Here is a 21,908-nt window from a genome sequence, read left to right as displayed (position 1 = left end):
CAAGTGCTTCATAGGTACATAGGTACAGATAAAAGTCATTATAGGTTTGATCATTAATAATGACATAAAGCGAAGAGTGTTTCACAAATATATAGAACAGAATAGTGCAAGGGGCTAAAAAAATCTATTTCTGTACAATTAAATAAATTGCTGCTTCCTGTTCTACTCCACCAGTTCTGTTCTGAGCAAAATCACTGCCGTCTTGTGTCTCAAAAGCCATACATTGTGGGGCTGTAACGAGCACCACAGGAGCACCACAGGAGCTCCACAGGGGAACGTCTCTGTGACTTTGACTTGACTTCCTGCTTACAGACGCACCCACTGCAACAGTACAGCAAGAAGTTATGTTATAGAGAGTATACTGCTACAGCCTTTATTGCTCCATAGAGTACAAATACCCAATCAAATCACCATCATACGGCTGGAGAGAGATCACAAATAGATGGTCACGGGGGGGGCGAATTAGGTGTCCCAGAACTCCCAGACCTGTTATGGGCTGTGTAATGTCTCCTTTACACAGCCCATAAAAGGTCTCTCGAATTTTACTTTTAAGAGAAGCTTTTCCCTGCCTTTTGGCCATAAATGCTGAAGCGTGAATGAAGAGAGTATTTGGTGACCGCTGCTTTCGAATGACACTTTTCTTGTGCTAGTGATTTAAAGAGTGATTTACTGTCAACAAAGTGTATGCCTTCTCTTTACAATCCAGCCTAAAGCAACACTAATAGCAATCTCTTTCTAACTTTGTGAACTGAAAACGCTCTGTTGTTGTTGTGTTTTAAAGCAGCACAACAGAGAGCTTTTTTTTTGTTTTTGGGCCACACTCACGCATCCAAAGCCCAGAACAAAACTATCGAATTGCTCTTACGTTTAGTTTCGGTGCCAGAACACGGAGAAAAGCCTGTAGTCTATTTTAGCTTGTACAGCATATCTGAGCCCTTCTGTAGAGCACATCCTCCCGGGACGCCCTGCCTGTGTGCGGGACGATCTATTCTCGATAAGCACCTCCAACTGGTACAGGGGCAGATCTGATACAGGGCTGGATGAGGAATGTGTACGGAGCGGAATCATTAATCTACTGGGCTAAACCGGGACTAATCTCAGGGAAAGAAAAAGAAACATGATCATAATCTGGAAGTAAACCAGCACTGAACAACAATCAAAATCAATCAAAGGAATAGGCCACCGTTTTTCCACACTATGTTCTTACCTGAGCTTAAATGAGTTGATGTGTACCTGTCTGGTCTTAGTGCGTTCCCTCAGTCACTCAAAAAGACCAAAGATGTTGTTAGCATTTAGCCTCTCCGCCTCCCCTCTATGGGGCCAAATGGGGGTCAAGTTAGAAGCGACCAAGCTCTTCCACATTTCCCCTATTTAAATACGGTTACGTGAGTAGCTACACAATCCAAGTATAGTCACACAAAATGAAACGTGTCAATTTTCTAAGCGGATACAAAGGGGAACTATATTGTAAGGCGTAACAACACCTTAGGAGCACTTCGACGTCCGCGCAGTAATATCTCACTTTATTGCACGGATGTTGAAGTGCTCCTAAGGTGTTATCACGCCTTAGATATATTCTGTAGTACCCCTTTTAATCCGCTTAGAAAATCGACATGCTAAATGTTGTGTAACTATACTTTGATCTTGTAAAGGCTCCCATCACAGTATTTAAATAGGGGAAACGTGGAACAGCTTGGTATCTTCAAACTTCACCCCAGTTTGGCACTATACCTATTGTGGGAGAGGCTAAATGCTAGCAACATTTGCGTGACTGAGCGCACACACAAAGGCCAGACAGGTGCGCATCAACTCGTCTAAGCTCAGGTAAGAACATATCTCAGGATGGAAAAACGGTGGCCTGTTCCTTTTAAGGAGGTTCTTCTTGTGACCACAGATTTCATAAAACAAAGTATTGTTGGCCAGAAGTGGTCTGACTGTACCAAAAGTTACTATATGGATGGCCTCGATGTGGATGTAAAAACAGTGGCCTATTCCTTTAAGAGTTTAAAAGCATGATGCAGGCTAATGTATAAACTGAAAAGTTCACAGTATTTTCAATTATTTTGTGTTTTCTTTCGTGTAAAAATATCTGTGCGGTGGTCTGTAAGGACATGCCTGATTAGCCTGTGTGATACTTTAAAGTCAATGCACAATATGAATAGGATTTTTCTTTCCGGCTCTATTATGGCTCTGAATATGATATGTAAATTTCAAAAGTGTGCTAACGACTCTGCTGCTGATCCACTTTGCACATGCTACTCATTTTGCACATGACTAAACACTTGGTAAATGACATTATTTGACCTCTCAGTTGTTGCTACAGTGCATTACTGTGACAGGAATCAGCAATGTCTGCAGTGCAGGGAAGCAACAACCATACTGCTATATGAGAACAGCTGATCTCGACTGACCCAGAAGCTGAACAAGGTCAGGCATGGTTAGTATCAAGATGGGCACGGTATGAGAACACCGGGTGCTCTAAGCTCGGGGCTTTTGAGCGCAATGTCCACGTATCCAAAGCTTGGCGCTTAAAGTGGCAGCTAATTTTCACTGTCCTTTATGTCCCCTTACTGTTATATGAGCCATTTTAAAGGCTGCGTAGAAGAACAAATGTATTCACTGCGTACAAGTCACCGCAGTGGATTTTTCAATAACCATGGCAGAAATTGATTCGATGACATGGGAATAAATTTAATTATTGAATCAGTGGTGCGGTGGAGGATGGGACGAGCTCCTCCTACAGATGAAAAGCTCAGCAGCTTCTAACACAAAGAGCACTCACTACATCTCGGCTCTTACTTATCCGGAGCTTTTGTGGGTAAAATGTCCGCCCCATTCATCACTCCGTAGGTGGAGATAATTACCTGAGGGTATCCGGATAATGCAAGATTAACAATGTGGGGGGAAAGTCATTTGGGTGAGTTCAGGAGTCTGTGAAAGTCACTTAAATGTTTCCCTGAGCCACTGTGCAAGGTGTTCGGTGGCAATCGGGCGGAAATGTGGCTGCCATTCTGTGCCAACACAAGCATCGGGAAGCCATCAAACTCCACCCAAAACGGCCCACATGCCTATCGATGGATGGATGGATGGATGGATGGATGGATGGATGGATGGATGGATGGATGGATGGATGGATGGATGGATGGATGGATGGATGGATGGATGGATGGATGGAAAGAGGGGGGAACCTTCCAAGCCTGAGAACATCATACCAACTGTGAAATGTACCAGGGCTGGCAGCATCATGCTGTGGGGTTGTTTTGCCACGGGAGGGGCAGGTCCACTTCACAAAATAGATGACATCATGAAGAAAGAACACTATGTCGAAATATTGGAGCAACATCTCAAGACATCAGCCAAGAAGTTAAAGCTTGGGCGCAGATGGATCTTCCAAATGGACAATGATCCCAAGCATACGGCCAATACTGGTTACAAGGTGGCTTAAGGATAACAAAGTCAATGTTTTTGAAGTGACCATCACAAAGTCCAGATCTCAATCCAGTTGAAAATGTATGGGCAGAGCTGAAAAGGCATGTGCACGCAAGATGGCCTACAAATGTGGCTCTGTTTGGAGGAATGGACCAAAACTCCTGCTATTGTGTACTGTAACTATTGTGAGAAGCTTGTGGAAGGAAATCCAAAACGTTTGACCCAAGTCATACAATCGAAAGGCACTACCAAATAATAATGAAAAGTGTGGTACTTGGCAACCTTTGGCTTTGTAAGAAGTAATATAAAACTGTGCAGAAAATTGTATCTCTCATTCTTCTGGCATTCAGCAAATAGAAATAAAAAATAGGTAGGTAGGTATGTATGTAGGTAGTTTGTGCATGTGCAAAAAGGTCAACCTAGACCACACCAAAGCCCTCAAAAACTGGTCTAACAGCAGTCAGCTACAAATTAACGTGGTCAATCCCATTACAACAGCCAGAGTGTGGAGATAGTGAAAACAACATCCAAAGTAATGCTGAGGAGGTGCTTGAAAAGTGCTCTCAGCGACTGTACCTTCTGAGAAAACTCAGTCGTGTCGGGTTCAGTCGACAACTGTTAGAATCTTTGCACAAATCGATTGCTGAGAGTGTTCTGACATTCCATCTCACTGCCTGGTACAATCATGACCTGTAGAACAAGAAACAACTGAACAAGGTGGTGTCAAGGGGCTCTGAGATTGTTGGAGACCCCAGAGACCTTTGAGTGAACTGCACAAGAAGAGGCCTCTGACTGAAGCCCGAGCTATTGCCTCTGACTCCACACACCGTCTGAACCCTTAGTTTGAGCTGTTGAACTCTAGGAGGAAATACAGAGTTCCACTGGCTACAAAGGCTGTGTTTAAGAAATCTTTTGTCCCTTGTGCTGTAAGAATTCTGAATGTAGCAGCGACCACCACAGAAATGGACTGAACTGTTCTGCAATATTTCTATTTTGTAGGTTTTTTTCTACTAGGCCTGTCTATATTAAAATAAAAATTAGAAACACAACTGTTATTGCCTTGGGTCCACTCCAGGTTTCATCTGAGCCTCTGTGACAGGCCAGCTCTTAGTGCGCAGGGTCAATCTATAGTTTCAATCTGCACGGTTTATTCTGATCTCGATCATTCCAGAAACCCATGAATCAGCAGTAACCTGATTACTTCAGAATGGACCCACGCAGCGTGAGACCGATGGATTTCTAATGTCCCTTAATGCGTTGGGTTTATTAAGCGGAACAGGTGCCAGCCCGGGGCGCAGCCGCCACTGTCAACACAAATCAATGACACGGAGCGCGGGCTGGAGACTTGACCTGGTTTAGGCTCGAAGTGAGAGTGACAAGCCTCTTACCACAGAGAAATCAAGAAATGTGGCATCTTCAATCTGAACGTGCACTCATGGGAATCAAATGTGTTTATTCATTTAGTTTATTCATTTACTTTGTGGGTGGAATGCGCAGTGCAGCACCCGGGGATCCATCTCCAGCTCTATCAGTTTTGGTGAGGTTGATCTGGCAGGAGGGTTTAGAAGCCATTGCCCAAAGGAAAGTCAAACATACACAGGGAGAACATGCAAACCTGCCACCACCAGTGTGGGAAGCAGAAAGTACACAAGAACAACAGAAAGATATGTTATTTAAAAAAAAAATCACCTTAAAAGAACAGGCCACAGTTTTTACATACTGAGATATATTCCTTACCTGAGCTTAGACGAGTTGATGCGTAAACCAAAGATGTTGTTAGCATTTAACCTCTCCCAGCATATTCATAGCTCCAAACTGGGGTGAAGCTAGAAGCTAACAAGCACTTCCACATTTTCCCTATTTAAATACAGTTACATGAAAAGTTACATGATCCAATTTTGTTACACAAAATAAAACATGTCGATTTTCTAAGCGGATAAAAAGGGGAACTATATTGTGAGGCGTAATAACACCTTATAGGAGCACTTCGACGTCCGCGCAGTAAAGTGAAAGTGCTTGGTTGCCTCTAACTTCACCCCAGTTTGCAGCTATGCTAGAAAAATCCATAGTTACCATGGATATCCGCCATCTTTGCAGCTGTTAGCATACATTTCCATTGACTAACATTAGAAAAAAGCAATGGAACAACTCCATTAGCTGCTGAGTTACTGCTGGTAAATACATCTAACTCACTGTGGTGTCCAAGTGTTTTAATGTGAACAATAACGCCAGTATTTTAACTTTTAAAATCACCATTAGTTTACAATTGCTGCTAATCCCATAATGCTTAGCGATATGACGTTACATTCCCGAACTCTATAGACAGTGACATTAGCTTGGAGGCAGGAAGTGATCAAGAGAAATCAGATTAAACTAAAACTAGCGATTTAAGTGTAAAACTACAACTAAAAAATGTGGTCCTGTTGAGCAAGAACAAGAGGAATGACATTTGAGACGATAAATTAGGTTTATCTGATATTTCCAACAACAGTTAAACAATTTGTTTATCCTTACTGTGACTACAATGACTACAATGGAAATAGATAGGAATCTAGCTTCCTGCCTCCAGCTGAGCCCGGAATGTTTACAAACAATTAAAGGGTCTTTTTGCGTGACTGAGGGCACGCACAAAGACCAGACAGGTACGTATCAACTCGTCTAAGCTCAGGTAAGAACATATTTCAGTATGGAAAAACGGTGGCCTGTTCCTCTAGTGAAGATCTAGTGAACAAAAGGTTCTGTTGGTGTTAGTTAAAGCTAGTGCTTTCCTCCGCATGATGATTGACTAAATGCTAAGAAAAAAAGAGAGAACATGACTGACAGCCAAGCAAAAATGTTAAACAAAGTATTATGAAATGCTGATTCTAAGATTGGCTTCGCTGACTGTGCATTTTAGTGTTGCCAGTTCTGAAGCGCAATCTCGAAGTTTTTTTTACAGAAACTCTGCTCAAGTTGCCATGAGGCTCCCCTTGGTCCCTGGCATTAACTGCATGAAATCACATTACAGCGAGAGAAGTTAAAACAATTAATGTCCCCAGCTTCTATCTTTAGTGGAAATGAGCATTGCAGCAAGAAACAAAGCAAATCTAAACCACAGAGTTTTTTTTTTTTTAAATCTTTCCCATTATCAAGTCTCTCGTCTCATGTCAGATAAGCACAACCTTTGACCATCTGTATCGGTCAATTCCCTGTGACCAATACAGCCATGAGTGAGGGCTGCGCTTAACTCACATTTTTATGCATGCAGTCAGTGGTATTTCTCACTAAATCCATAAAAGGCAGGCCACAAATGACTTCTCAGTGAACCACAAGGCCCGGACCGACATTAGCATAATTGTAGCATATATTTACTATTGATTTTGTTCAAACCCAGGGGCAAAAGGAGAGCACAGCAAGGCCAGTGGTCTTCTCACTGCCATTTACTGTTCAATCTGTTCACAAATCAATATCACAGCGCAATGCCATTTGAATCATCGTAAACGCTAATTAGTAAAGGGGAAATGCTGCCTTTTTCTCCAAGGTACTACCCTTAAATGGCCAATGGAACAGCAGGAGTTCCGAGTCAGAAACGCAGGACAAATATCTGACCTTGGAGTTAGAACAAGCACTATATACACTACAGTATCTATAGTTTGGGGTCATCCAGACCAGTTCTATAGCTTCTCTAATCAGCACAACAGATTTCAGCAGTGCTAGCATAATTGCACGAGGGTTTTCTAATCATCAATTACCTTTAACACGATTAGCTAACACAATGTACCATAAGACACTGGAGCGATGGTTGCTAGAACTCTTTTGCACCTTTGTAGGTTTTCCATTCAAAATCACCCGTTTCCAGTTAGAATGGGAATTCACAACAATAACAATGTTTAGACTGTATTTCTGATTATATTAATGTTATCCTCATTGAAAACATCTGTGCTTTTCTTTCAAAAATAAGGCATTTTAAGTGACCCTAAACTTTTGACCGGTAGTGTATTTACATGTCTTGTGTACTTTATCCTGCATTTGGGTTGTGCAAGTTCAAGTTAACCCCTCACACTGTTCTTTATAAGTCCGCCTGCAGCCAGAGATCATTATGGTTGGATTATACTTGATGTGTCCTCGAGGTCCGCGCAAAATTTTTTTTTTGTTTTCTCAGACAAGCCCCTTGAATTTCAACCCACCATTCAGCGAGCGGGGGAGGCGGGTGTTGAAGTAAAGGAAGCTCTATATTCCGTTCTGGCTCGGCTACAAAATATCCAGAAATTGAAATTGAAGCCTTGGCTGCCCCCAAGAGTTATAATAGCTGCCTCACTCACTCGGGCGCATCACATACGTCACGAACAAACGCTAGCGATTGGGTAAAATCAGATCTTCAAACTTTAAAAGGAGTTCATCCCTCCCACCTGAAAACAGAGCTCAATTGTGAAGATCCAGACCCTCTGTGCCAAATGAGTAGGATATGGTAAGACCAGGCGAGGTTGGACTGTCCATCCATCCATCCATTTTCTTCCTCTTTATCCGGTGCCGGGTCGCGGGGGCAGCAGTCTCAGCAGAGATGCCCAGACTTCTCGATCCACTCACACCTCCTCCAGCTGTTCTGGGGGGACCCCGCGACGACACCAGGCCAGCTCGGAGACATAGTCCCACCAGCGTGTCCTGGACCTTCCACGAGGCCTAGTCCCAGGCAGGTTGGACTGGTCCACAATACTATGTTTTATGAAATCCGTGGTCATGAGAAGAACCTCCTTAACAGAGCGCACATTGTATGATTGTTGAGTAGTTTTACAAATGTTCCAACAAGTTATAAACCATAAAATTCCAGTTTTTGTTTTGCTATTGGCCTCATCGACTATTGGCAATGCAATAAGGGACTTTTTCCAATATGGTTTTGATTAGTTGCTTCACAACTCGTCTGAATCATTGATACTGAGCTAACAGAATTACTGATTTATGGTGGAAATAATAGTGGTAAAAACATACCACTATTATTTCCACCATAGATAAAATAAACTCACATTTATTATTGTGAGCATTGAGTGTATAGTATTTTTGCAATCCATCCATCCATTTTCTTCCACTTGTCCGCTTCCGGGTCGTGGGGGCAGCTGTTGGAGCTGCCCAAATCACATTGCACCAGCCCCTTATGGCTCCTCCTGCAGGTGGTGGGTCCACAGAAGGACGGCCTCACAATTCTCAGGCCTGTTGGTCTCTCATAAGGGGCTTCTGAACCGCTCTTTGTCTGACCCGTCACCTCGGACCTGTTTGCCATTGGAGACCCTACCAGGGGCACGAAGCCCCCGACAACAGACCTCCAGGATCATTGGGGCGCTCAAACCCCTCCACCACATTAAGGTGGCGGTTCCAGGAGGGGATTTTTGCAACCTAGCATAATAAAAATATCAATTCATAATGCATATAAGACATTTTTCTTTAAATGTATGGGATACATATCGTTTGGAAGGCCATGTATTCGTATCGTATATGAAATCCGTGAGGTCGTTGGCGATACCCAGCCCTAATGTTTTTACTCTATTATGTTCGTAAATAGTATACAGCCTTTGTCTCCTAATGAGGTTAGTCTTCGTAAGTAAGTACGTCATGAGTAAGTAAGTACACGTCAAACATTGGCCCTTGTGTGAGACGGGCCGCTGTTCCCCGGTTCATGGAAAAGGGGGTAACATCTGTACGCACCCCCGTAATGCTAATGCTGCAAACGTCAGCGATAATGTATCAGATCATATCTTTTCATTTGTCTCACAGCCGTTAAACTTTCTGACCTGAACCATCTGGAACACAGCAAAGCTCATTTTTCCACATCGTTCAGCCGACACAGATTGTTACGTAAATGTGCAGGAGAAATTCTAAAAGGCAAATGAGAAAAGGCTAAACAAGTACAGAATTTGTGCTTATTAAGTTTTTGAAGATGGTTTTCTCTGTAAATCTGTAATTAGGCCTCGTATTGCTGCAGTCATCAGTGTGTTAAAGCGAGAGGAACATTTTAATGAGCAGTTGCATCTTGGTCCGTAACCTTCAGAAGTGAAAATCAATGCATTTGTTTTGGCTGCGGCTTCCTTTATGTAAATACTTGATGTTATAATAGGACGGGGAGCCAAGAAGAAAACGCTGCAGAAAAGAGTTGTTCTATCTCAAGATAAATAATGCAACATTTAGAGAGAAAACTAATAACTTACGGAGGTATTGTTTGAGTTACATAAACCACCACCGCAATCTGACATTTACAGGCTAATTAAAGCCTCTGTGGAAATGAACTATTTATTAATTAGCCGTATAGCTCTTTCCTTCTCACAAATTAACTCTAATATTGACTGCATCCTGTTCTCCTCAGAAACATTCAGTGGTGGTGAGCTGCTTCTGTCTCTAATCACACTCCATTTATTATTGCCCCTCAATAACAATGTATGGATGGCGCACTGGAGAGAGAGAGCTTTTTTCCAATAGGCAGTAAATTACCAAAAATACATCGACAGTAGGTGAGTTTCGTGATTAATAATCTTGTTTGAATATTAACACAGAGCCGCTAATAACACTGCATCAACAGCAGACGCCCTTCGCTGATTGGTTGACTCCGCTTCTTGTTTGCATGTGTATGTCCCGCTGTGGAAATGGAGTTGATTCCTGGAAGTCTTTGTTTAGCATTTGTTGTTTGCAAGAATTGACAGATCTTTTGGTCTCATATTAAGTACATTTGAGTGAGTGTTTTCCATGTCATTTGCATTATTCAGTTTTGTGATTTGTTTTTTGTTAAAGGAGCTATATCATGCAAAATTGAATGTTGTTAATGTTATTTCCTTCTGAAAAATTCCCCCAGAGTGGTTTTTGGCTTCATTCATTCCGCCCTCTCCTGGTAAACGACTGACTTGTGACACTCTGACGTGTTTTTTTTTACATCATAGTGTCAAACAGGAAGAGCCGGACGTCTGTAATGTAATGTCTTACGGCCTGATTTGAATTTGTTAAACAGCTTTTTCATTATTTCTGTCGTAAGAAATAAATAAAAATAAAGAAAGTGCCCCGCGGCCAAAACAAACACACCCCCTGAGCGTCTGAACAGATGTCATGTTTGTGCTACAAGCTGTGAAGATGGAGCTCTTTCTAACCTACTCTGGACACACCTGTTCTTTTTTCTTACCTAACGATAATGTCACAGAGAGAAAAAAAAAGCGCGTTTGGCTACGAGGACTTTATTGAACCTTCCTAAAGAAAAGGCCACTCCACAGAAGTTGTTATTTCTCTCTGGGATTCGGCGACTATCACCAAAATGGTGTTTTTCTGTGACTGTCACTGATGAATGTTGGTGAAACTTCGCCAGAATCAAAGTGGATAAACTTTTATAACCAAACGCGAATCCCATCACGTAGACAGCGATGGACCAGAGCGGTGAGTTTATCCAAACGCATGTGTTGCAGATGTCAACTCCTGTAATTTCACTTTTTGCTGTGTATTTATGTTTCTACTACTGCAAAAGTTGTATGAGCGGAGAGAGAGGGCGGAGTTAACTGAATCCAAGCGTTTTGTCTTTCGGGTTTGAAAAATAACTCCAGAAAATACTTACATTTGTCACAAAAATGAATGCTCCATAGTGCTGGAGGTACAATATCATGTAAATGCCTATACTTAACTTTGGAATGGCTAAAATATCATGATACAGATCCTTTTAAGGTCTCCTCATTAAGTATTAATAATCATTTTAGGGTAAGGGTTAAGGTTAGGTTTAAGTGTAGGGTTGGCTATGAATAAGCGTATTATTAATGGCCAATTAGTTTGTTAACAGATTAAAGTATAATAAGCAGTGTGTTAATACTCAACAAGCACACGATAAATATAAAGCATTACCCAACTTTACAATTGTTATCAGTGATACCAATATTTGCTTTGAACATGATGACCTCTGGAGATGCATATAGTATTGTTATTGTTTCATATCAATCTGAAGTAATGGTACTGAACCAGAGTCACCCCTGCAGCTAAAGATGATGCCAAGATTCCCCAACCCAAAAGGGCCATAAGCAAGAAAATGAATGCATAAATTACTGTATATCTTCATCTACACACGGTAATACCCTCGAACACCTGCGTGTGTATTTCTCGATGTAAAATATTCAAATGAGTCTAAACATGATGAAATATAGATGCTATGCTATGGATTTTTAATTATCCACATTACTGCTGCAAATTAAGCATGTAAATTGATCTTGCTGAACATAAAATGCTCCTTCTCCCTTTACGGTCTCTCCCCCGGGGGCTCCGCTTTGCTTTAGCGGCGCGTATGCTGCGTCTGTGACACAGTCCAGATGTGAGGAGGCACAGACAGTGGCTGCTGCGGTGAGATCCTCGAGAGAGATGCACGATTCATGACCCAGAAATGTGCTTTTGTTTGTCGCATAAATGAATAAATTAGTGGAAGAGAGAACTCCACTGTGCTGAGCTGTAGTTGGAAGAGAGCAGAGTGGGTATGAGTGGGATCTTGGATTTAATGATGAAAATATGAAAGCGAGACAGGAAAGTTCAAAGTGGGGCATTTTTTTTAGGAGAATTTGTGTCCCTGAAGTTGAATGAGAAACTCTAGAAGGCTTAAATGTACTCTGATTTGTCGTATCAGTTGATGGAAGAATATCAGCCTTTATATACAGTATAATGAAAGCTTTACAATGATTTTGTCTTTTAACCTCTCAACTCCCACCTGAACGGAGCACATTTTCTTAAGTTTGGCTTTACCCAAATAAAAAATTATTGTAAAAAGCGTCAAATTTGCGACAAAAAAAGTGTCAAAATTGCGACAAAAAACAAGGATGAAACGAAACAAAAAAGTGACAAAAACATGGCAAAAAGCGATGAAAATGCGATGAAAAAATGACAAAAATATGATGGAAAAAGTGATGAAAAGTCACAAAAACATGATAAAAAAGTGACGAAAAAGCGATGAAAAAGTGTCACGAGCCCCTCAGTGTGTCCAGTAGTCATAGATATTGTAAATCAATGTAAATTTGTATGTAATAAACACCTATGGTAAATGGTCTCAGCTTATATAGCACTTTTCTACCTTCATCCGGCCCAGAGCACTTTCCAGCAAGTAACCAGTCAACCATTGACACACCAGTGTACGCAGACACAGGAGGCAAGGTGGCTGAAGTGTCTTGCCCAAGGACACAACGACAGTGTGTATTTGCAGGAGCTGGGATTCGAAACCCCCCTATTCAGAGATACAATGAAAACATGACTTACTTAAAGGAACAGGCCATTACTTTTACATACTGAGATATGTTCTTACCTGAGCTTAGACGAGTTGATGCGTACCTGTGCGTAAGATGTTGTTATCATTTGGCCACACCCAGTGTATTCCTATAGCTCCAAACTGGGTGAAGTTAGAAGCGACCACACTCTCCCACAGGCACAAAGACCAGACAGCTACGTATCTACTCGTCCTTCCTTTAAGCTTAATCTTAAATGAGGTTTTGTCACCATATGCCAATTTTTATTGTACACCTGATTTTGTTTTATCAATGAAATTGGAAGCCACTAAATTGAAATGTTCGTTGTGTCCAAACTTATTCCTAACTTTTCCAACATATTTGTAGTATATCCCGATTATTCACAGGACGAGTTCATCGGCACATTTCACACTTTGCAGGGTCACTTTCAGAGAAATGTGAGAAAACTACCCATGAAAAGTCAGGAAACTGATACAAATGCTTTATTACGAGATGCACAGTGTTTTTCTTATATATCTGTGTTTACAATATACTAAAGGAGGTCAAATTTCCTTTAACAAGCCCAAGAGGCAATAGTGAGAGAGTCACCAACACTGAAATTATGAGAATTTAGCAATGGTTGGCAGCTGTTAATGTAATGTTTACCCCTTAACTCCCACCTGAACCGAGCACGTTTTCTCCAGTTTGGCTTTAAGGACAAAAATGTGATAAAAATTTGACCAAAAAATGACGAAAACATGACAAAAATGTAACAAAAAATTGACGAAAAAATGATGAAAAATTGATGAAAAAGTGGCAAAAATGTCACAAAAATTAGACGAAAATTGGATGGAAAATTTACAAAAATGTGCCAAAAAATGCTGAAAAAGTGGCAAAAATTTCACAAAAATGTCACTTTTTTTTTTTTTTTTTTTAATTTAGTTTGCAGAGTTTTGCAGATCTATAGCTTTCAAATGAGGCGTTACACTGGCCTACAGGAATTGGGTAAAGCTGAGCTGGAGAAAATGCTCTCTGTTCAGGCTCCCTTGCTTCATTGTGTATATTTCAGTTTTACATATTTACTCACCTACCTACTTATTTATTTCCTACCTTCATTATCTATCCTTACAAAGGGGAAGACGCACTAAAAGATGCCTCTGCGATTTAAAGGGTAAAGCTCGACCTATGCCCTCCCCCTCATATCCACAGGACAATAATCCACAATCGTACAAATCTTTTTAATCCCGAGCTGCTGGAGTGGCTGGGCTCTCAGGGTCTGCAGAGAGACGGGCGGATGCACAGCAGATGTTTACAGGCTTCTGACACAGGCTTACAATGTTTCAGAAAAAATAACTCTACTTCAAAAAACCACATGCACCGACCTGGGTTGGCTTAGAAACCTAATCTCCGCAAACAAAGCCAGGTTTACAGTTTGGCAGGGGGAGGTTTTGCTCCTTATGGGGATAGTTTGTGATCTCATTTGGACAAACGGGGCTTCATCTGCTCCTTTTCTGTTCCTTTCGATGGTTTTCTTGATTTTGGCAGGACAGTGACATATGGTGGTTGTTGCCCCGTAAACACAAAGTCCACAGATCAGATCCAACGAGGTTTCTATTGACTGGATTCTCCATCACCGTCATGCACTGGGCAACTGGTTCAGTGGTTAGTGCTCTTTCCTCACTGCAAGATGGTGCCCACTTCTCCTGCCAGGTTTCCCCAGTGGCATTGAAGAATGGATTAAAAGCAGATTTCCCTTTTTAACCTTCAAGCTTCATTTTCCTGACCATTATTCACAAGCAACTCATACACACATTTTATTCCCGTGTCGGTTGCTCTTCTTAACCAGTGCAGAAAGTACTGTGTGTTCAGGTCTTTCTTTATCGCCTTGATGAAACTTTTGGAAACATTGTGGCCTTAATGGAGCTGACTGTTGTTCTTTTGTACGTCATTTTAATTTACTGACATATATTGTTATTGTAGGAACCACAGCATGGCAAGTCCAAGACAAATTTCCCTGGGGGACAATAAAGTTTGACCTTTAACCTTTACTCTGCCGCTAGATATGGAGAAGGTTGATCTTGGGGTTATTAAAGCAGTACTAAGTAACTTGTTTACCTTAATAAATCCTTTCCGTAGTCCCTCTGGGGGTAATACAAGTGTTAATGGTGTCTCTGGCCAGAAAACCAGACTTAAACTTCCCTGCCTCCGGGTCGGTGTCACCAATACACACTAATAGAATCACGAAGAAGAAGCTAGCAGGCTAACAGGCAAAGCTAACTGTGGGCTAGCGCCACTTTAAACAGTATTTACAGCCAAGTTTGAGTGAAACAAATTATCTCCATTGTGTAATTGAATGTGCAATATCCCTCTCTCCCTTTGTCTTTTCTGTCAGCGTAGTATTTACTCTCACGGACAATTAATGAGTAAAAAAATCCCGACATGCTACGACACCTGCAGTTGCGCTTATGGCCTCTAGGGGCAAGAGTTACTTAGTTCTGCTTTAAATGTTGATTTGACTTAAATGAATACTACATGCTCTACTGGGATAATAATGCAAAAACACTTTTATAAGGCTCCTTACGAACAAGAACCTTTAAAAAAAAAAAACTACAGTGTGTTTCTTCCCGTGGTAATATGCATACCAAATAAAGTCACTACAAAAAAAGTAAAAGGTCAAGCTATAATATTTGGCTGAACCGCCTTTAACTTTGATTACAGGACGCATTTGCTGTGGCATTGTTTCAACAAGCTTTAGTAAATATAGCTAGTGTGATGGGAGAGTGTGACCATGGCGCAAATCCTTCTCCAGCACATCTCAAAGCTTCTCAATGTGGTTAAGATCTGGACTCTGTTTTGGCCAATCCATGTGTGAAAATGATGTCTCACGCTCCCTGATCCACTCTTTCACAATGTGAGCCTGATGAATCCTGGCACTGTCATCTTGGAGTACGCCCGCGCCATCAGGGAAGTAGAAATCCATTGATGGAATAACCTGGTCATGCAGGATGTTCAGCTCACTCTTTGGGCTCATAGTTTTGCTGAACCTAGATTTGACCAACTGCAGCAACAAGCAGTTAGTTTTTTTTTTTTTTTTGTGCATTTTTGTCACATTTTTTATTTATTTTTATTTCACATTTTATTTCACAAGTTGCGAACAAGACAATCTATGTGGTTTTTCCTCTCATGTCCCACCCACTTCCCACAAAACACACCAACAGAAATAAAGCCAAATAATAATAACAAGAAAATTAGTTCAAAATAAATAAAAAAAATAAATAAAGAATTGCGTTGTTACACTTAGCACTATGAATAGCAGTAATAATCATAGGGATGTCAAGGTCGTTGTTTTTTTTTTTTTTTTTTTCCTCTTTACACCATTTTATTATTATTATTATGTTAACAATATTAATGATTACTGTTTTATTGTTTTTCTCTCCAGTTTCATTCCATTATTTTATTCCACTTTCTTTCTTGATTTCTTCCTTTCTTTCTGTTTATTTCTTTTCTTTTCAGTTGAGTTGAAATTTGTCATCCTGATTGAAATTTCATTTAAGGGAGATCAACTTAGAGAGTTTTGGTCATCACGACATCAATATGAAACATCGATTTGGGCTCATAGTTTTGCTGAACCTAGATTTGACCAACTGCAGCGACAAGCAGTTACTTTTTAATACCTTTTTTTGGTCAGGCAGTATAAGCACAGTTTTTGTTTTTCTATTACAGGATAAGTGTTTCCAGAGATGCTCACTGACCTCATGTGCGCCACTTTGTCATATCAGACAATGCCCCAGAGCCAATATGATCAACTGGAAATCTCCTTTTATTGATTTCTCTTGTAAAAACGCCCACTACATCTTTACAAACACATATGCGCAGCGGCACGTAAACCCCATCCTCTCCACATTTATCATCCTTACCTTCTAATTCCCAGACCTCCGTTTAATACACCGAACCTCCACTCCCTCCCTCTCTCTCCCTCCCTCTCTCTCTCTCTCTCTGCCCATTGTTTATTCATCATAGCCTATATACTCTCTCCCTCTCTCTAGTCCAGGGGGTTGGCTGTTCTTCTTCTTGTTCCTGCCGCGTTCGCACACGCACACACGAGCGCGCACACACACACGCACGCGGCGCAGGCAGCAGTTTCGACCTGGTCCGGCTCTCTTCCACAGCGCGCGGTTCGGTGATAAATGTTCTCACGGAGCCCCTCGTTTTTCACGGCGCCCAATTACCAGCGGCGCAAATGGGAGAAAGCGCAGTTGGCCCGCCCCTGTCGCTCTATCGCGGATCAGAGTCCGACTGGTGAGCACTCTTCCAGCGCCTGGCACCTGAAGTAGCGCGCCCGGGGGCTTCGCCATGCACGGCTGAACGACGCCGTGTGTGGAGGGGGCGAGCGCTTTTTTTTTTTTTTTGAACATGATCCACCGACGAGACGCTTTTTCCGGTAAGAATTTTCTTTTCTTTTTTTGTGTAATCTTCTGACTTCGCCTTTTTCTTCTTCTTGTTCTTCAAACATGGGAGTGTAGAGCTCATCTTCTCCGCCCGTGGAGCTCGTGCAGTGAGCCTCTCATTCCAGATGGTTGCCAACATTGCCTGTGCCGTATGCCATTTTCACCCAGGTTCACGTCTCGCTGTGGCCTTGTTGTAGCTAAGACACAATTACGCACGCGTTTTCCAAATTGAAACGGCGGCTTGAGGCGAACGCTCAGTGTGTCGCCCGCTCCTTGACAATTGCAATGTGTGTTTTGTTGTTTGTTTTTTTGGCCACACGGTGTTGGAAGAACGGATTTGTGCGCGGCTGATTTGGTGCCACGCATCACACAAATCGGTGAGGAAAGAGAGGAGATATTTCACTGTTCAACTTTTTTTATGGCTTCATTTCCACCATCTCGATCACTCCGCCATCGCTCGTGGTGGGTTTTCTCTGCTGCTTCGTGGCGCTGATAATCCACAGATGTGTGTGGCTGTGATGGCGTGCGCTTCGTCAAACTGCGCGTATTTGTCATTTATCCGCACCTTGAGCCAACAGGGCTGGGAAAAAAGCACAAAACGCGCTCCGTGTTTGTCTTTGTGTTGGAGCGGCATATGCGCCTCTGTGCATCTGGACATTTTCAGGTCCAGGGCCAGGGCCGGTTCATGTCGTTTCTCTGAACGGGTCCACAGTGTTGATATAGACAAGAGTAATCCGGGTTCAACCCTGGGCCAAGACCTGCTGGTCCTTGTGAAGACTCAGGTTATGTCATAGTCCAAGCTCGTGTTGGTTTAGGGCTCATTTTGTCTTGATCGAGGCTCGGTTAAGTTGATGTTGCAGCTTTAGTCTAGATTAGTTGGTTTGTTTTCACTCGGTTAACTTCTGCTTTGGACCTGGTCTAGTTCAAGACCTTTAGTCCTGATTTAGGCATGATTTAGTAACAGCTCCGACTCGTGACAATTTCCCCAGGTTTAGACACGGTTTAGCCCTGATTTCTGATTTGGACTTGGTTGGGTCTAAATCCAGTCATATCCAGATATGGTTTCTGATTGTTTTCAGTCCCTCTCGAGCAGATTTCTCCTGATTTCGACCTGGTACTCATAAAAACACTGAGATCCGGCGTGTTGTATGGATATCTTCACGAGCGCTTTCACTCCACACACACACACACGCACACGCGCACGCACACTCCTGCTCGCGCTTCACGGCCTTTTTAGCCAACAGAAGGGAAACAGATGCACCTTTAATGTCAACAGTCGATTACTCACGCTACATCGCGCGAGGAAAGAGAGAGAGGAAAAAAAAAAAACACCTTGTCACCCCCCGCTTCTCCTCCTCCTCCCCCCCCCTCTCCCTCTCTCCCTCTCGTTCAGCACCGCGGACAGAGACACGCGCGCGGGTCCACCCACAGCGCGCGGCTCGGAGCGGCTCCCACGTTCTGGGTGAAAAGATAGTTCGCGCTCAAACACGCGCGCAGAGGCAGCGGCGCGGCCTCCACTCACGTCGTAAAGTGCTCCGGTTATTGGCAGTTGCCTCTTTGCACCTCGCGCTGTCGCGTCGGTGGCAAAGTGACGTTGATTGCGCCCCGTGGAAGTGATGAGGCTCTTTTTATGGGGCGTTAATGGGGGGGCAGTGTCGTCGCTGCGGAAAATCGGCGGCGACAAGTCTGGATGAGTTTTTGTTTTTGAGTTTTAAGCCAAGGACAAATTATGTAACTGAACTAGGTCTGTGTGATTTGGTTAGTCAGATGTTAAGAGGCGGACTAAAGCTGAGGCTGAAACAGGCTGCTGCACCACAACACTTACATTTACTGAAAGATTTTTGCTCTAAAATGTCATTTTATTGTATGTCTGTTCAGAAATCTGACTTTTACACTCAGACATTTACCCAGGCCATTACTCTGTCCATTCATCCAGTGGTGACCTTTATTGTACCCCTTGAGGAGTTATTTTATACTTTGTGTACCCTTTACCTCAAGATTCTGCCCATATTGTTACAAAGTGACCAGCTAAACACTAAACCAAGATTGGGTATCGCTTTATTTTACACTACCCTTGATACATTGTACCTAACTACATTTAGTACAACTTGTACCTTGGGTTAGATACACAATGGAATAATATATATTTATACATTGTAGGTACATAATGTAATGAGACATAACTCTAACCCGAACCTTAAGCCCTAACCCTGAGGGTCTTAGGTAAGCTTAGCCCCATACTCAACGAATTCATCCTGGACTCACAATTAGACCTGATCTGCTTAACTGAAACCTGGCAAAAACCTCACGACTATTTCTCCCTCAACCAAGCCACCCCCTCTGGATTTTCATACATGGACCAACCTCGTCCTGAAGGCAGGGGCGGGGGTATTGCTGTCATCCACAGACAAACTCTCAAGCTCCGCCCTCTCTCCATCCCACCTGCTCCCTCTTTTGAACACTTCTCACTAAAACTCTTAGGCCCCACCCCTCTGACTATTTCAATAATTTATCGCCCTCCCAAACCCAATCCTTCCTTCCTGTCAGATTTCTCAGAATTCATAACCCAACTCTGCTCAACTTCATCAACCATACTACTCGTAGGTGACTTCAATATCCACATCGACTCCTCCACCTCCAAACCCTCCACGGACTTCTTGGACATCATACACAGTTTTAACTTCACACAACATGTCAATTTCCCCACCCATACCCGTGGACACATCCTGGACCTGGTCTGCTCCACTGGACTCAATATTGACACTCTCTCACACACAGACCTGGCCATATCTGATCATCTCGCCATAACATTTCACATCAACCTCCCCAGCCCTCATTTCAAGCAGACACGCACCATATCCTACCGAAACCTAAAGTCCCTCTGTCTCACCTCTTTCTCCTCCCATATTGCAAACTCAGTTTCCATACCCAGCACCCCCGAAAACTCCACCGTCGACCTAGTAGCTCACTACAATCACACACTCACATCCAGCCTCAACACTCTCGCACCAGTTAAGACTGCAAAAGTCACATTCTCCCGCTCTGCTCCCTGGTTTACCCCCGAACTCCACAAACTCAAGAAAGAACGCAGACAACTGGAACGCCGATATAAGAAAACTGGACTCACTGTACACCTACAAGCCTACAAGGACCACACTCATCATTACAGATCAGCACTCACATCTGCCCGCACAGCTTTCTATTCTGGTATCATTCACTCTGGATCCTCCAACCCCCGGACTCTGTTTGCCACAGTCAATAAACTACTCAAACCCATTGACAATATCACCCACTCTTTCACCACGGACAAATGCAATAACTTCATCGACTACTTCCAATCCAAAATTGACAACATTCACCAAGAACTCACCATGAACATCTCACCCAGTACAGACCCTCAACCTGACTCATCCCTTCCATCTCACTCCACTCTCTCCTCCCTATCAGTCATCGCAGAATCTGACCTCATTAACCACTTCAATAAAATCCACCTCACAACTTGCCCACTGGATCCCATCCCATCTGCACTGGTCAAGCTCTGCCTTCCCTGCCTCAGCCCACTCATCATGGACATCATCAACTCCTCTCTCACCTCTGGAACAGTCCCCTCCTCCTTCAAAGTTGCCGCCATCACACCAATACTTAAAAAACCTGGCCTGGATCCTGACAACCCCAACAACTTCCGCCCCATCTCCAACCTTCCCTTTCTGTCTAAAATCCTGGAACGTTCGGTCGCCTCCCAACTAAAACATCACCTCCTCTCCAATCAGCTCTACGAAACCTTTCAGTCTGGATTCCGCACTCATCACTCAACAGAAACTGCACTACTCAAAGTATCAAACGACCTCCTCCTCGCCTCCGACTCTGGTTCCCTCTCCATTCTCCTCCTACTTGACCTCTCCGCCGCCTTTGACACCATCCACCACTCCATCCTTCTCCAACGCCTACAACACCTCGGCATCTCTGGCTCAGCTCTCTCCTGGTTCACCTCCTACCTCACCAACAGATCTCAATTCATATTCATCAACAACTGCACGTCTCACTCCATATCTGTCAACCATGGAGTCCCTCAGGGCTCGGTGCTTGGTCCCCTTCTGTTTATCTTGTACATGCTTCCCCTTGGACTTATCATTCATAATCATGGACTACAATTCCACAGTTACGCAGACGACACACAACTCTACCTCAGCACCAGATCCATCACTCCTGCCACAGTATCCACCATCACAAACTGCCTCTCTGCAATAAAATCCTGGATGAGCACCAACTTCCTCAAACTCAACTGCAATAAATCTGAAATCATCGTCATTGGTCCCAAATCACTCCTCCCCTCCTCCCAAGACTTCAATCTCTCCATCGATGGCCACACAGTACCCACCTCTCCCCAGATCCGAAATCTTGGTTTTATTTTCGACCCCACACTCACATTCAAGCCCCACATCCGCCAGATCACCAAAACTGCCTTTTTCCACCTCCGTAACATTGCTCGCCTCCGCCCCACCCTCTCCACATCTGCTGCTGAAACTCTGATCCATGCATTTATTACATCCAGACTCGACTACTGCAATAGCCTCCTGTACGGTCTCCCCTCCTCTGATTTACAAAAACTACAATATGTTCAAAACTCTGCTGCCCGCCTCCTCACCCACACCCGCTACAGAGACCACATCACCCCCGTCCTCCAACAGCTTCACTGGCTCCCCGTACAACAGCGCATCCACTACAAAGTTCTGCTCATCACCTACAAAGCCCTCAACAACCTGGCCCCCCCATACCTCACAGACCTCCTACAACGCCACCGCCCATCCCGTCGCCTCCGCTCTGCCGACTTAAACCT

The 21,908-nt window shown here is 43.2% G+C and overlaps 1 protein-coding gene across 1 annotated transcript in view; it reads left to right on the top strand.

Annotated features, from left to right (window-relative positions):
• The first annotated feature begins 16,576 nt into the window (after window positions 1-16,576).
• The window catches only part of LOC306972995 (transmembrane protein 200C-like), a 29,162-nt gene continuing 23,830 nt past the window's right edge, over window positions 16,577-21,908 (top strand). The window contains exon 1 of the mRNA XM_079569773.1: window positions 16,577-17,064. The gene's annotated coding sequence lies outside the window, so the exon portion shown is untranslated. The remainder of the gene's footprint in view (window positions 17,065-21,908) is intronic.

This window comes from Gobius niger, assembly GCF_951799975.1.
Source record: "Gobius niger genome assembly, chromosome: 13".
NCBI classification, from domain to species: Eukaryota; Metazoa; Chordata; class Actinopteri; order Gobiiformes; family Gobiidae; genus Gobius; species Gobius niger.
This window is presented reverse-complemented; position numbering and strand designations above follow the sequence as displayed.